The 13,803-nt window shown below is 37.8% G+C and overlaps 1 long non-coding RNA gene across 1 annotated transcript in view; it reads left to right on the plus strand.

The window, feature by feature from the left end:
* Nucleotides 1–2,927: 2,927 nt before the first annotated feature.
* Nucleotides 2,928–13,803, plus strand: part of LOC147581091 (uncharacterized) — a 52,106-nt gene continuing 41,230 nt past the window's right edge. The window contains exons 1-2 of the long non-coding RNA XR_015250840.1: nt 2,928–3,210; nt 12,725–12,907. This is a non-coding gene — a long non-coding RNA (uncharacterized LOC147581091). The remainder of the gene's footprint in view (nt 3,211–12,724; nt 12,908–13,803) is intronic.

Raw genomic sequence — 13,803 nt, forward strand, 5'->3', positions numbered from 1 at the left:
TTTTGAATAATGAAGGAAGATCATCTAAGTGGACTCTTCAAATGTTCCTTTTTCATACGAGACCAGAAAACAAATAATTGGTAGACATTTTGTAGGCACTCTTACAGAGGATATTTTGTGAATATGTTCACATTAGAGAAGGGTCCCATCTCTTAAGAACATTTTATGGAATTGGTTTGTACCATCAGAAAACAGAAACAGAAAAAAAAAATAGCATTTATAATAAAGAGACCAATCACATCTGAGACACAATGTCTCAAAGCTTTAAAGGCAAAGATTGAGCGATATCAGAGAGAGAAGATATTTCAGTGAGGCTCAGGTCTTCTACATGGGTAGAATCTGTGTGGAATGAATAAGGAAATCAGAGAAACAGAACCCAGGAAAGGACAGAATAGAAGAATTTGTACCAGATTTTGGAGAAAAGAGTATCTGATCGTTGCTATTCTGCTCTTTAAAAGTCTTTGATGTCTTCCTAATTCCTAGATCTAACATACCTTCTACATTCTGCTCTTTAATTATTTCTCTAACTGCTCACCATTTCCCCAATAAACCTATATCTTAACTGCTTATACATCCTTGAGTGTAAGCTGCATCTACAGCTTTGCACATCCTTGGCCCCATGTTTGAAATGCCCTTTACTTCCTAGCCTATCAGGAACTTCTCACCTCTGAGTCAGCTAACCTGTCACCGGGGGTGATGGGGCGGGGGGGGGGGGGGGGATATCTTGTCTGATTTATATTTTGTACTTTATGCCACCATTATAATTTGTATGGATTTTTATTATATTTCTCAAAGTGTATTACAAATATTTATGCATATCTTTTCTACCTCCTAGGCTTTAAACTCCTTACTAGAACAAATATTAACTTATTTCCTATACCTCTGGTTCCTAACATAATACATGATATGTGGTAGAGATAGAATTAATTCTTTGTGAATAAATGAGTGGATAATGGAAGGATATTTGCTTAGGTACTACCAGTTAGAGGCATTACCAAGTAACAAATAAAAAACAGAATTAGACATTTTGTTTCACTGTTATATTTATTTTCTACTGCTTAAGATATTCTTTGAGGGTACTATGAAAAAAAATATTAGAGATGATAGAAAAGAAGAGGGGGCCACCTGGGTGGCTCAGTCAGTTGAGCGTCTGACTTAGGCTCAGGTAATGATCTCACAGTTTGTGAGTTTAGTTGAGACCCACATTGGGCTCACCGCAGTCAGCTTCAGATCTTCTGTCCCCTCTCTCTCTGCCCCTCCCCCACCAGCACTCACTCTCTCAAAAATAAACATTAAGAAAAAAAAGGGATTAAAATAAACATTAAAAATAAAAGAAAAGGGATTAAAATCATAGATGTGGTAATCTAGTATTTGAATCCACTTGCATATTTTTTAAAAGTGCACAGAAGTGGTTGCCTAGATGGCTCAGTCGGTTGAGTGTGGCTCAGTCGGCTCAGGTCGTGATCTCCTAGTTCATGGGTTCAAGCCTGGTGTGGGGCTCTGTGCTGACAACTTGGAGTCTGGAGCCTGCTTCAGATTCTGTGTCTCCCTCTCTCTCTGCCCCTCCCCCACTCACACTCTGTCTCTCTCTCTCTCAAAATTAAAGAAACATTAAAAAAAATTAAAGTGCACAGAAGATGTATTATTTTCTCAAACACTTTAATCAACTGGATTGTATTTTTCTCTGTACATAACTGCTTTTTGACTGGACCACTTGAGTTCCATGATTATAAAAGTTACCTACTCGCAGCTTTCTATCTATTCATTCAAGCGCATTTTGCTAACAATCTCTAAGACAGCAGGAAAACTAAATTGCTTTATTAGCTAATGCTGCAAAGTTACAAGGCTCCCAAACAAGATATACACATATCATTTCTTTATAATAACAGCTAAACATTAGTGAGCTCTCACTTTGTGCTAGGCACTGTTGTAGATTCTTTATATATACTATCTCCTTTATCTCAGCAATTTATGAAGGCAAGTGTTTTTTTTTTTAATTTTTTTTTTTTAACGTTTATTTATTTTTGGGACAGAGAGAGACAGAGCATGAACGGGGGAGGGGCAGAGAGAGAGGGAGACACAGAATCAGAAACAGGCTCCAGGCTCTGAGCCATCAGCCCAGAGCCCGACGCGGGGCTCGAACTCACGGACCACGAGATCGTGACCTGGCTGAAGTCGGAGGCTCAACCGACTGCGCCACCCAGGCGCCCCTGAAGGCAAGTGTTTTAAGCCCATTTGTAGACAAGGAAACTGAAACACAGGTAGTTGCCCAAGGTCACATTGCTAATTAGCGAGCACATAAGAAAACTAAGTCATAGGAAAGTTACTTGAGAAAGTATGAAACTTGTTTTTCATATATCAACGACACAAATTCCTCAGTGAATCTTCCATATTTACATATGCCATTAGCTATTTTTGCAATAACTGATCTTATTTCTGAGTTCAACTTTAAAGTCAATAGAATGATTAGTATTTGAAACAGGGGGAAAATAATCACTCTTCTCATTTTAACCGGACTTTCATATGTGAATCTATGCTTCTTCACCACAATCCTTTAAAAAAAAGTCTTCTATATTTTAAGAAAGCAAGAAAAAAATGATTAATTAAATTTTAGCTAATATTAATATTAAAATAATGTTTTTAGCTACACCTCATATCATACTGAGACTTTTAATAACCAGTGCATAATTTATTATCCTTTTGTACCTCTTGGAAGTTAACTATTTCAAATTTTATACATGCCAGTAGTTCTATTATTTTGAACTTTGTTACATATTGCAATATATTTACTACATACATTTGCAGCCCTGACTTTGTCCCTGGGCTTTCACCCTAAGTCTTCAATTGCCAGCTGGATCTCTCCAGAGATATTCAACCATTACCTATTTTTTAGTTATCCAAAAACACATTCATTATCTTTTTCCCAATATAGTTCACACCTCAGATGGCTTTCTTCCTATCATTGACATAATAATTCTCCCAAGGTCCTAGCTTGAAACCTTGGAGTTATGCCTGACTTCATTCTCAATCACTCTCTCTACAGACATTAAATCACCATGCCCTTTCTCTATTGACTTCTATATTTTCCTTTTCTTTCCCACTTGACCTACCTTGATCCAGATCCTACTACAGCAGCAGAGACTATCACCGGAAATGCACATTGACGTTCCTGAAAACTGCTTTGACACATCTTTCCTAAACATTTAAATGGTATGTAGCCAATTAAATGACATTCCATTTTTTTGTTTGCTGTTTAGCATATTTGGCTATTAGCTCTTTCTCCATTTCTTATCTCTCTAAACATATCCTCATCTATACTCTCCCAACAATTATTCTTTTGTTCATCTTAATCACATTTCCAGTTGTTCATTTTATTCCCCCTTAGTTTTGTTGTCTAAAGTGTCAGACCTCCTCTCTTTTTTCTTGCCATACCACGGGCGTCATTTTGTCCTCAGGGCTTAACTCGAGCCCCACCACCTCCATAATGCTCTCACAACCATCCTATCATATCTCTTCTCTTTTGCACTTACTTTCTGTGAGAAATAAGCTCACTGACCCAATCAAAGGAGGGACACAGGGGCTTGGAGCACAGTGAAGCGAGGCTTTAACCAACGTTCTAGCAAAAACAGGTGTCTGATAGGCAGGCTCACTCAGGGCAGTTACAGCAGACAATTTATCTTCTAGCATGAGTCCCTTCCCTGGTTCCTCATTGGCTGAGTACTACAGAAGTTACAACCTTAGCCAGAAGTTGCCTATGGTCATGTAAAGCCAAAAAGTAGTCTGATTAGAACAAATGTACATTCCTTGAGGTGACGCAGAGACTTCAGTTCTTTGGTGCATGCTCATTTGCAAAGCCCGTGAAAAATAAGCTCACAAAATGGAGAGGGGCAGAAGAACCAGGAAGTAAAGTGGCTAAGTGTTTGGGACTCCACTGTGGAAGTGGGGGGCAGGGATTCATACATATTTCCAATGGGGTGTGAACCTATTGTTAACTAGACAGCACAGTTTTTATTTGGTAGTTCTGAAAATGAATCATGTCACTTAATTCTCACACTTCCCATGTCACTCATTGGGCATATGTAGCTCTCTATTTATCTCCTTAACTGGACTACAAATACTTAAAAGCAGGATTTTCAAAAATGTAACCGTTTAGCCTTTTACCTTGTGTTTGTATGCATAACCACTATGCAGCAATGCATCTGTTTATTAAATGCTATTGAGTGCACACTGTGTCCTTTTTTTTAATATAACCATTAGTTACTTTTTCCTAAAATGCGAAGTTTGTTCAGTTCATAATATATTTAACCTCAAAAATTTAAAATTTAATCTTCAATGACTGTCAATTTTCAATGGAAAATAGTCCTACTTTGGTGTGCATCACCTTAACTGTGACATTTCCCTTCACAATTTTACACATTTGTATTGTTCAAGTCCAAACACATAATATGCTGACTCCTGTATTGCCAGATGCACTTTCATGAATTTTTCTGTTTTTGCTAATGAGAGTCCTTCATCTTAGAATTCCATATTCCTGTGAAATCCCAGTAAATTTTCTATGCTTCACTAAAAAGTTACTTTGTCCAAAAAGTTTCCTTCCTCTTTGCTGCCAAAGCACTTTGCTTGCCTTTCTATTATAAAACTTCATTCATATTTGTGTTTTAGTCATGCATGCATGCGTATTACTTTGCCTGTACTAAATTGTAAGCCTCTTGAGGTCAGTTGCTGTGTAAACTATTTCTCTACACCCCTATCGATATTCCATCCAGCATTACAGTGCAGCAAGCATGCAATGAATTTACACAAAATAATTTGTTCTTTATAATTTAATACAGGGTCCTATTTTCCAATTTGGGTTCTGATACTGAATACAGCTTTGTACTCATATAGAAAGAAGACAGCGATAGGTGCTGTTTGTAACTGATGCATGTGTCAACTAACTAGCTCATTCTCTTGTTTCTCACCAATGACTTTAAAAAACATGTTTTATTATTGAGAGACAGAGAGACACAGAGTGTGAGCAGGGGAGGGCTAGAGAGAGGGGGAGACACAGAATACAAAGCAGGCTCCAGGCTCTGAGCTGTCAGCACAGAGCCCGACGTGGGGCTCGAACTCACGAACTCTGAGATCATGACCTGAGCTGAAGTCAGTGGCCCAACCAACTGAGCCACCCAGGCGCCCCCCCCACCTTTTTTTTTTTTTTTTTTTAGAAATACAATTTGGTAGTGTTTAGTTGGCATTTTAGCTTCTCTAGCTGACAATTGGAGGAGAGTCAGCTTGCCAGAAGTTTTAAACTTTGTTCTTGGGAGACTTTATATGCAATACTGTGATACTTTAAGGCCATCAAAGACTATTTCTAAGAACAATAGGATTCTTCAAGTTTTAATGAGTTTCTCTAAGAGGCAGAGGGTCTAGGCATTTGCTGTGCTCATTGGGGGTAATTCTGTCAGTTTTATAGAGTATCGGTGAATGCATAGCTTTCTTCCTATGCCTTAGCTGAATCATTAAGAACTCTGCATTCCATCTCTTTGTGGTTCAATAACACTTGAAGTTATTGTGTTAGTAGAAGACAGCTCCATGGATGAATTGAGGGATTCAGTAACCTTTACATCAACATGGTCTTTTTATGTTGGAGCATCAAAATTCATGGACCCAATACTGATTGTTTTCTAACAAAATCTGATTGAGGACCCTTTGCTGAATTAAAATAAAATTTAAGAAACTCAGAAGATCTGTGTGAACATCGTAGTTATCTCTGTACTAGCAGAATGATAGGTTACCGTATACATTTATGCCCCATACATTATAATTTCAAATGTACTGTATTAAATAATTGCTCCTAATTTGAAATATCTTATTTACTCAGAATTAGTGTCAGACTCCACAGATTTAAGGACTCAGTCCTACAAGACTGCCTTCCCTTCAGAGGCCAGCAACAAGTAACATATCCCCAAAGTACCCACTTGTATTCAGCTTGGCTACAAAGTCAGGGCTCCCCTCCTCATCCATTCAATAATTTGTTATAATGGCCCATGAAACTCAGGCAAATATTTTACTTATGTTGACAAGTCTATTACGAAGGATATTGTAAAGGGTAAAGATGAATGACCAGATGAAGAGGTACATACAGTAAAGTCTGCAAGGGTCCTGCGAACAGGAACTTCTTTCCCTTTGGAATTAGGGTATGCCACCCTCTCAGCACATACATGTGTCCACTAATTTGGAAGCTCTTCAAACCCTTTCTTTAGGTTTTTATGGAGATTCCATTACGTGGACATGATTGATTATATCATTGGCCACTGTGATTAAATTACTCCTCACCCCTCTCCCCTCCCTGGAAGTTGGGGGGGTGGGGGTTGAAAGGTTCAACCTTGTAATCACTTGGTTAGTTCCTCTAGTAACCAGCCCCCATCTTCTGAGAGTCAATTAGTTAGTACAAACGCAGGTATGGTTGAAAAGGGCTTGTCATGCAAAGTAAAAGATGCTCCTCTGACTCCTATCACTCAAGAAATCACAAAGGTTTTAGGAGCTCTCTACTAGGAACAAAGGATGAACACATTCTCAAGTAAATGAATGATCAAAAAGACCATTAGGGCAATGAAAATAATAAAAGCATGAAAAGCAGAAAACATGAGTATTTTAGCCATGCATGATTTCAAAATCAAGTCTACTAATAAATGTTTACTTGCCACAGTTTTGTGAAGGTCATAGAATTCCCCAATAGGCTTTTAAAATTTTCTGATTGGGAGAGGAATTCCTTTTTTAGTGCTTTAAATGATGTGAGGATTGGGCATTACCAATTTTTTTTTCCTTACTGGTATTGATAGATTTTTACTTCAACTTTCTTTTGTTATTTAGCACAAGTGAATATTTTTTAAACATGTTTTCCCTAAACAATATTTATAAACATCTATTGTTTTCTATACTTTGGTGATATTTTCAATGATAATTTTTTTATAATGCTAATTTTCTTGTTTATTCCTACTACCTATTCTATTATTAAAGGAACTTCAAAGAAATGTAAAAAAAAGTCTCATTCTGCAGACACATTTTTACTCAGCTTTGAGGTTATATCTTACCAAATTGAACAATATATTCCAAAAATTTTAAAATAAGCCTATCAAAAATAAAAATGGTGATTTTAAATACTTTTTTATATTATAAATGAGCTATCGTATACAAATATAGTGATGAAATTGAGAAAGTTTTCTTTGCCATGTTTGCTCCTTTCTATACCTCTTCTTGATTTTTTTAATTAAATTCCAAAGAAAAAAGATAAGTATACAAAATTAGAATTTCTTTTTTTTTTTTTTTATTTTTTTTTCAACGTTTTTATTTATTTATGGGACAGACAGAGACAGAGCATGAACGGGGGAGGGGCAGAGAGAGAGGGAGACACAGAATCAGAAACAGGCTCCAGGCTCCGAGCCATCAGCCCAGAGCCTGATGCGGGGCTCGAACTCACGGACCGTGAGATCGTGACCTGGCTGAAGTCGGACGCTTAACCGACTGCGCCACCCAGGCGCCCCAAAATTAGAATTTCTATCAAAAAGTAGAATCATCTAGATGTTATTATTAGTTTTTATTACCAAATACAAAGGACCTCTCTCAAATAAAATAATTCATATCTATATTTTAAAAACCAAAGAAAAAAATAAAATAGTGAAGAAAAACACATTAAAAAATTTATTCTGCTTCTTCTTATATTCTTTTCTTTCCCTAAGTAGGAACAGAAACACTGTGAATACAAGATGGTGAAATTTAAATTTAAATGATTGATTATTGTTCTTTTCATTTTCTCTTTTTGAATCATTTTATTAATTTTTACATTGTTCTAATTATATGTTTTGAATTTAAATACCATTGAGGACTTTATTTCAGTTAATTCATGTTACAATTCATCAACTCACACTTAAAAAATTATACGCATAAAGTGCCACCATTGAATACAACATGGACTTTCTCAAGAATCAAATTTTTAAAAATCCATACACCAAAGTTTAATAAACATACACCTCAAATTTTCAAAAATGATAAATTTTTATTCTAGAATGTACTCTCATACTTCTAATTTACCTCCCAATTATTAGATAGAGACAATTCTGGATGTGTAATCTATAATACCTGATAGCTAATAATCATACAACACCTCTTCAGCAAGACTCTAATGAGACTAGGATGATAAAGAATATTTGAAATATTTCAAAGTCAGTACCATAATCAATGACTTGCACATGGTCCAGTGGCTTTCCATGGCTGAGTGTGTGGGAGAGAAGGAAGAGTAGAGAATGACAGCTAGATCCCTAACGTGGGCAATTAGGTAAAAGGTGATGTTTATATCTGATATAAGGAATAACAGAATATTTTATGGGGAGGATAATGAGCTCATCTTTAATATAGAAAACCTGGTGCTTATGGGACACTCAGTGGAAGTATCTAGTAGGACATAAAATACATAGATCTGAGCTAAGGAGAAAATCAAGCATTGACTTTATCAGCATGTATATATTATAATTGAAGCCATGAAGAAGGGTGAGATCACCTAGGGATAATGTGAAAAGAATAAGAAAAATTGCTGGAGAATATCAGAATGAAAGTTCATCTCATAATAGATTTTGAGAAACTCTTGTCAGAGGAGTGACAGAGATAAGAAACAGTGGTATCACATAGACACAAGTGAAAATAATTTACAGATGACATGATACTATACAAAGAAAATTCTAAAGACTCCAAAAAACACTATTACAAATAATAGATAAATTCAGTAAAGTTGCAGGATATAATGTACATAAATCTGTTTCATTTCTGTACACTAATAACAAAATAGTGGAAAGAGAAGTTAAGAAAATAGTTCCATTTAAAATTGCACCAAAGGGGCGCCTGGGTGGCGCAGTCGGTTAAGCGTCCGACTTCAGCCAGGTCACGATCTCGCAGTCCGTGAGTTCGAGCCCCGCGTCAGGCTCTGGGCTGATGGCTCGGAGCCTGGAGCCTGTTTCCGATTCTGTGTCTCCCTCTCTCTCTGCCCCTCCCCCGTTCATGCTCTGTCTCTCTCTGTCCCAAAAATAAATTAAAAAAAAAAAAAAAAAAAAAAAAAAAAACGTTGAAAAATAAAATTGCACCAAAAAGAAACAAATACCTAGGAATAAACTTAACTAAAGAGGTGAGGGGCGCCTGGGTGGCTCAGTGGGTTAAGCGGCCGACTTCAGCTCAGGTCATGATCTCGCAGTCAGTGAGTTCAAGCCCCGCGTCGGGCTCTGTGCTGACAGCCCTGAGCCTGGAGCCTGTTTCAGATTCTGTGTCTCCCTGTCTCTGACCCTCCCCTGTTCATGGTGTCTCTCCCTTGTCTCAAAAATAAATAAAACATTAAAAAAAAAAAAGAGGTGAAATCTCAGTACTCTAAATACACTATAAAATGTTGATAAAAGACATTTAAGATGATACAAACAAATGGAAAGATATTCTATGATCATGAGCTAGAAAATTTAACATTGTTAAAATGTCTATACCACCCAAAGTAGTTTCAGATTCAATGAAATCCCTATCAAAATTCCAATAGCATTTTTCACAGAACTAGAACAAGTAATACTAAAATTTATATGGAACCACAAAAGACCCTGAATATCCAAGCAATATTGAGAGAAAACAAAGATGAAGATATTATAATCACAAATTTCAAGATATACTACAAAACCGTAGTGATCAAAACAGTATGATACTGGCACAAAAATAGACACATAGATCAATAGAACAGAGAATCCCAGAAATATACACATGCTTTTATGGTCAATTAATCTATGACCAAAATAGTAAAAATATACATGAAGAAAAGAGAGTCCTCTCAGTAAATGGTGCTGGGAAAGCCAGACAGCTACATGCAAAAGAATAAAACTAGACCATTTTCTTATACGAACACAAAAATAAACTCAAAATAAATTTAAGACCTAAGTGTGAGACTTGAAACTATAAAACTCCTAGAAGAAAACACAGGCAGTAATTTCTTTGACATTGATCTTAGCAACATTTTTCTAGATACATTTCCTCAGGCAAAAGAACCCAAAGCGAAGATAAAGTATTAGGACTATACCAAAATAAAAAGCTTCTGCACAGTGAAGGAAACCATCCATGAAACAAAAAGGCAACCTACTGAATGGGAGAAGATATTTCCAAATGATGCATCTAATAGGGGGTTAATATCCAAAAAGGACTTAGACAAGTCAACATTAAAAGAAACCAATAATCTGATTAAAAAATAAGCAGAGAACCCGAATAGACATTTTCCCAAAGAAGACAAAAAAATGACAAAACAGGTACATGAAAGGAGTCTTCACATCACTAATCATCAGGGAAATGCAAATCAACACTATAGTGAGATATCAACTTACACCTGTCAGAATGGCTGGAATCAAAAAGACAAGAAATAATGACTGTTGGTAAGGATGTGGATGAAAAGGAAATTTTGTGCACTGTTAGTGGGAATGTAAATTGGTGCAGCCCCTGTGGGTAACAGTATGGAGGTTCCTCAAAAAATTAAAAAATATAATTACCATGTGATCCAGTAATTCCACTACTGGGTATTTACCTAAAGAAAGTGAAAGCACTAATTTGAAAAGATATATGCACCCTTATGTTTATTGCTGCATTATTTACAGTAGCCAAGATGTGGGAGCAACTCAAGTGTCCATTGATAAATGAATGGATAAAGAAAGTGTGGTATTCATTCAATGCAATACTACTCAGCAATAAAAAAGGATGAGGTCTTGCCATTTGCAACAATATGGATGGGCCTAGAGGGCATTGTGCTAAGTGAAATAAGTCAGACAGAGGAAGACAAATAACCAATGACTTCATTTATATGTGAAATCTAAAAACAAAACAAAACAGCAGAGACAGCCCCATCAATATAGAGAATAAACTGAGGGTTACCAAACCGGAGGAGAGTGCGCAAAATTAGTGGATGGGAGTGAGAGATACAGGCTATCAGTTATGAAATGAGTCCGTTACAGGGATGAAAGGTACACTGCAGGGAATGTAGTCAGTGTATTATAACAGCATTGCATGGTGACCAATGGTAGCTAGTTACACAGTGTAATATCAGAGATGTGGAATCACGATGCTATACACCTGAAACAAATGTAACATTGTGTGTCAACTAGGTTAATTTTTTTCAAATAACAAAAATAAAGGTGTCTCTCCACGTGTAAAAGACAAAAAGAAAATTTGTTTTCATCCCACCTCAAAATTACGTTTTGCACGATGTTTTTTGTCAACTGCTCAGAAAGATTTTTTAAGTCCAAGATGAAAAGGATTTCTACTGTCTCTCTCAAGTAGTCTCTGCTTTTCGTTTTTTTCTCCATGTGCATAATTTCTCCACTCTTGGTTGAGATGTTCTACTTTGGGGTGGTTATTTCATCCTCAAAAACTTTTACATGCATAATTGAATTAACATGCTTAAAGTCAAGGAAGACCTTTAAAACCAGGTGCCTCCAAGGCAGCAAATAATTCTCTGGCTTTCAGCTTCCTTTTGATTTTTGGCCCCTGGAGGATTTAGCTTGATTTCTCAAAAGCTAAGCTATACATTTAAAAAGATGTGGGGCGCCTGGGTGGCGCAGTCGGTTAAGCGTCCGACTTCAGCCAGGTCACGATCTCGCGGTCCGTGAGTTCGAGCCCCGCGTCAGGCTCTGGGCTGATGGCTCAGAGCCTGGAGCCTGTTTCCGATTCTGTGTCTTCCTCTTTCTCTGCCCCTCCCCCTTTCATGCTCTGTCTCTCTCTGTCCCAAAAATAAATAAACGTTGAAAAAAAAATTTTTTAAAAGATGTTTGTTATATAGTATCCAGAATGTATTGACGTTTTGCCTGGATGATATTAGTGATATCTGCCGTATTAGTAGAAGTCACAATCTTGGTCAGTTGCTTCTAATTCTAGCAGTATCTCCTCTTTACTTTCATCCTGTGAATTCTATCTCCAAACTCTTCCTGAATTTTAATTTTAACATGAATACATCCAGGTCAGTATTAAAACCAGTAAGAAATTCTGGAAGGGGAAAGAGGGAATATGGCTCTGAACTTCTGAATCTGAAGTCTCCTGTGTGCATCTCTTGCTTTCTAAGGCCCTTCTGAGGAAGGTGTGGGAGAGACACCTGTGGGATGTGGTGCTCCATTCCTATTTGGACTATGCAGCACCTCGGTCGTCCCTGCTCTTGGATACCAGTCTTCTCTGTCCCTTGGATTCCTCCTCCCAAGCTTGCTGGGTTTCACCGTGTGAAGCAGGGTGCCAATAAATTAAATCCCCTTTCCAGGAAATAAAATTTTCTTCTTGGAGTCTGAGCTGAAACTCAATATTCCATTTGAGCGGTACAGTGACATTTTCTATAGAACACCACTAATGCCTGGCTTTCCCCTCCCTCTTCCCATACTAGGCAATAGTGAATTTAACCAATGCCACAATCACATATATAAACATTTATTATTGCCATGTCCTGGGGTCTGCTACAACTCAGCAAGAATCCTAGTTCTCAGGTGTTGAGAGAAATGTTTTAAAGCAAAAAAGGATGTGATCAGCTAAATAATGGCCCCCAAAGATGTCTGTGCCCTAATCCCTGCACCCTGTAAATATATGTTGCGTTACATGTTAAAAGTTAGGACTTTGCAGACATGATTGAATTATTGGTCTAAAGATGAAGACATTATCCTGAGTACCCCGTCATAATCACAAGGGTCTTTATGAGCAGGAGGAAGTAGAATTACAATCAGAGAGAAGGCTCTGGAATGAGAACAATCAGAACAGATTGGAGTGATGTGGGCAATAAGGCACGGAATACCAACAGCCTCTAGAAGCTGGAAGAAGCAGGAACAGATTCTGCCTTGGAGTCTCCAGATGGAACCAGCCTTGCTAACACCTTGATGTTAGTCTGGTGAGCTTCATTTTAGACTTCTGAACTATAGAGTGTGTGTGTGTGTGTGTGTGTGTGTGTGTGTGTGTGTGCACGCGCGCGTGCATGTGTGTGCTTTAAATGTTTATTTATTTAGAGAGAGAAAGTACTCGGGAGTGGGGAAGGGGCAGAGAGAGAGAGGGGTGGGGGAGAGAGAGAGAGAGAAAGAGAGAGAACCCAAGCAGGCTCTACACTGTCACTACACTGTCAGCACAGAGCCCGATGTGGGGCTCAAACCCACGAACTGCAAGATCATGACCTGAGATGAAATCAAGAGTAGGACTCTTAACCGAACAACCCAGGTGCCCCAGAATTGTGTTGTTTTAAGCCACTAAGGCTTGGTAGCCACTAAGGTTTATTATAACAGGTAGAGGACACTAACATGACCTTCAATTCAAATATACACAAGAATATGCCTTTGTCTCCAAGATAATAACTGTAAACAGAGACAATTTAGTAGTAACAATAGCAGTAAGTAGTCGTAGCTTCCACTTACTGAGATTCCTTTATTCACAAGAAATCCCTCTGGGGGGTTTACTTTATTTAGCCCATGTAATAACACTGCAAAAAGCATATTACTATTTCCATTTTGCCAAAATAAAACAAGAGAAACTAATTTACACACTGAATGAGTAGCGGAGGCGGGATTTGAACACAGGACTGTGATCACACGGTATTAATGTATCAATTTAAGAATTGGTACATTATAGGGGCGCCTGGGTGGCGCAGTCGGTTAAGCGTCCGACTTCAGCCAGGTCACGATCTCGTGGTCCGTGAGTTCGAGCCCCGCGTCGGGCTCTGGGCTGATGGCTCGGAGCCTGGAGCCTGTTTCCGATTCTGTGTCTCCCTCTCTCTCTGCCCCTCCCCCGTTCATGCTC

This window comes from Puma concolor, chromosome B2 (genome assembly GCF_028749965.1).
Source record: "Puma concolor isolate L17-30 chromosome B2, mPumCon1.1.hap2, whole genome shotgun sequence".
In the NCBI taxonomy this organism is placed as follows: domain Eukaryota; kingdom Metazoa; phylum Chordata; class Mammalia; order Carnivora; family Felidae; genus Puma; species Puma concolor.